Raw genomic sequence first — 2,500 nt, forward strand, 5'->3', positions numbered from 1 at the left:
CAGATCAAAACCGACCGGGTTCGTCCTGTGACGTTTGATGACTCTGGATAACCACGCGGATCGTACGGTCTCTGCACCGACGACGTATCATTCAAGTGTCTGCCCTATCAACTGTCGAAGGTACGCTACGTGCCTACCTTTGTGATAACGGGTAACGGGGAATCAGGGTTCGATTCCGGAGAGGGAGCCTGAGAAACGGCTACCACATCCAAGGAAGGCAGCAGGCGCGCAAATTACCCATTCCCGACACGGGGAGGTAGTGACGAAAAATAACAATACAGGACTCTAACGAGGCCCTGTAATTGGAATGAGTACATCCTAAAACTCTTAACGAGTATCCATTGGAGGGCAAGTCTGGTGCCAGCAGCCGCGGTAATTCCAGCTCCAACAGTGTATGCTAAAGTTGTTGCGGTTGAAAAGCTCGTAGTTGGATTTTGGGCGAGCGCCGCCGGTCCGTCGCAAGGCGTGTCACTGGTTGCGTTCGCCTCACCTTCGGTTCTCCGTCGGTGCTCTTGACTGAGTGTCGGCGGTGGCCGATAAGTTTACTTTGAAAAAATTAGAGTGTTCAAAGCAGGCTGTTCGCCTGCATAGTGTTGCATGGAATAATGGAATAGGACCTCGGTTCTATTTTGTTGGTTTTCGGAGCACGAGGTAATGATTAAGAGGGACAGACGGGGGCGTCCGTACTCTGCCGTTAGAGGTGAAATTCTTGGATCGGCGGAAGACGAACTACTGCGAAAGCATTCGCCAAGAATGTTTTCTTTAATCAAGAGCGAAAGTCAGAGGTTCGAAGACGATCAGATACCGTCCTAGTTCTGACTATAAACGATGCCAACTAGCGATCGGGAGGCGTTACCATGACGACCTTTCCGGCAGCTTCCGGGAAACCAAAGTCTTTGGGTTCCGGGGGAAGTATGGTTGCAAAGCTGAAACTTAAAGGAATTGACGGAAGGGCACCACCAGGAGTGGAGCCTGCGGCTTAATTTGACTCAACACGGGGAAACTCACCCGGCCCGGACACAGGTAGGATTGACAGATTGAGAGCTCTTTCTTGATTCTGTGGGTGGTGGTGCATGGCCGTTCTTAGTTGGTGGAGCGATTTGTCTGGTTAATTCCGATAACGAACGAGACTCTGGCATGCTAAATAGTTACGCGACCTTCTCGGTCGGCGTCTAACTTCTTAGAGGGACTAGTGGCGTTTAGCCACACGAGATTGAGCAATAACAGGTCTGTGATGCCCTTAGATGTCCGGGGCCGCACGCGCGCTACACTGAGTGAAGCAGCGAGTGTCTAACCTAGGCCGAAAGGTCCGGGTAACCCGTTGAACCTCATTCGTGATTGGGATAGGGACTTGCAATTGTTTCCCTTGAACGAGGAATTCCCAGTAAGCGCAAGTCATCAACTTGCGTTGATTACGTCCCTGCCCTTTGTACACACCGCCCGTCGCTACTACCGATTGAATGGTTTAGTGAGATCCTTGGATCGGCCCCGTCGCGGCTGGCAACGGCCGCGTCGGCGTGTCGAGAAGACGATCAAACTTGATCATTTAGAGGAAGTAAAAGTCGTAACAAGGTTTCCGTAGGTGAACCTGCGGAAGGATCATTACCGAAAGTGGTGGTAGGCCCCGGCCGACCGCGCACTTAATTGTCTTTGGGTGCCGCCGAGAGGGCGGCCGTCAATCGGGGTTCCGCCCCGTGCGACACGCGTAACACGTTGGCATAGCAAGGCAGCCGAGTGCGATGGTGGCTTCTGGGCACCGCGCTCGATGTGCCGCCGGCCCAGCCCGGCGGTCGCTCGGCGCCGTTTGTTGGTGTTTTTGTGCAGTTGTTGTCGGTGGTGGTTTTGTGGTCGATCCCACAGTGTGACGTCCGCGCGCTTCGGCGCCGGGCGAAACGTCGAGGACGACTCTTAACGGTGGATCACTCGGCTCGCGAGTCGATGAAGGACGCAGCCAAGTGCGAGAAGTAATGTGAATTGCAGAACACATTGAACGTCGACCTTCTGAACGCGAATTGCGGTCTCGGGTCAATCCGGGACCGCGTCTGCCTCAGGGTCGCGTTCGTCCTCACCCGAGGGCCGTCGCCTGGCCTCTGCGAAGACGGCCGGGCGTCGCCCCAAGTTGAAGCGGTCGCCGAGCTTTCTCGGCGCGACCGCGTGTCCCGTACACCGCCGGCCCCTCGACGTGTTCAACTACGTTCGAGGGGCGGGTCCAGGTCGGTCGGTCCGGTCACGAGATCAAGACCGACCGTGGGCCAAGGCGGCGACGGTACGCGCTCGGTCGGCGCCGGCGGCGACGACTTGCGATGCCAGCGGGCCGTGTAAGAAGCGGCCCGCTTGACACATACGACCTGAGTTCAGGCGAGAGCACCCGCTGAATTTAAGCATATTATTAAGCGGAGGAAAAGAAACCAACAGGGATTCCCTGAGTAACGGCGAGTGAACCGGGAAGAGTCCAGCGTCGAATCTGCGCGCTTTTCGAGCGCGCCGAGTTGTGACGTAC

At 55.8% G+C, this 2,500-nt stretch overlaps 1 non-coding gene and 2 pseudogenes across 1 annotated transcript; all 3 read left to right on the plus strand.

Annotated features, from left to right (window-relative positions):
• On the plus strand, positions 1-1,605 carry LOC144419672 (small subunit ribosomal RNA; annotated as a pseudogene; the record flags this gene model as incomplete).
• A 298-nt stretch (positions 1,606-1,903) lies between these two features.
• LOC144419678 (5.8S ribosomal RNA) lies at positions 1,904-2,056 on the plus strand. Its single transcript, XR_013474207.1, has one exon. It is a non-coding gene; the product is annotated as a 5.8S ribosomal RNA (ribosomal RNA).
• Positions 2,057-2,344: 288 nt separating this feature from the next.
• Positions 2,345-2,500, plus strand: part of LOC144419673 (large subunit ribosomal RNA) — a 3,695-nt pseudogene continuing 3,539 nt past the window's right edge.

Source organism: Styela clava, unplaced genomic scaffold (assembly GCF_964204865.1).
Source record: "Styela clava unplaced genomic scaffold, kaStyClav1.hap1.2 HAP1_SCAFFOLD_171, whole genome shotgun sequence".
Lineage (NCBI taxonomy): Eukaryota > Metazoa > Chordata > Ascidiacea > Stolidobranchia > Styelidae > Styela > Styela clava.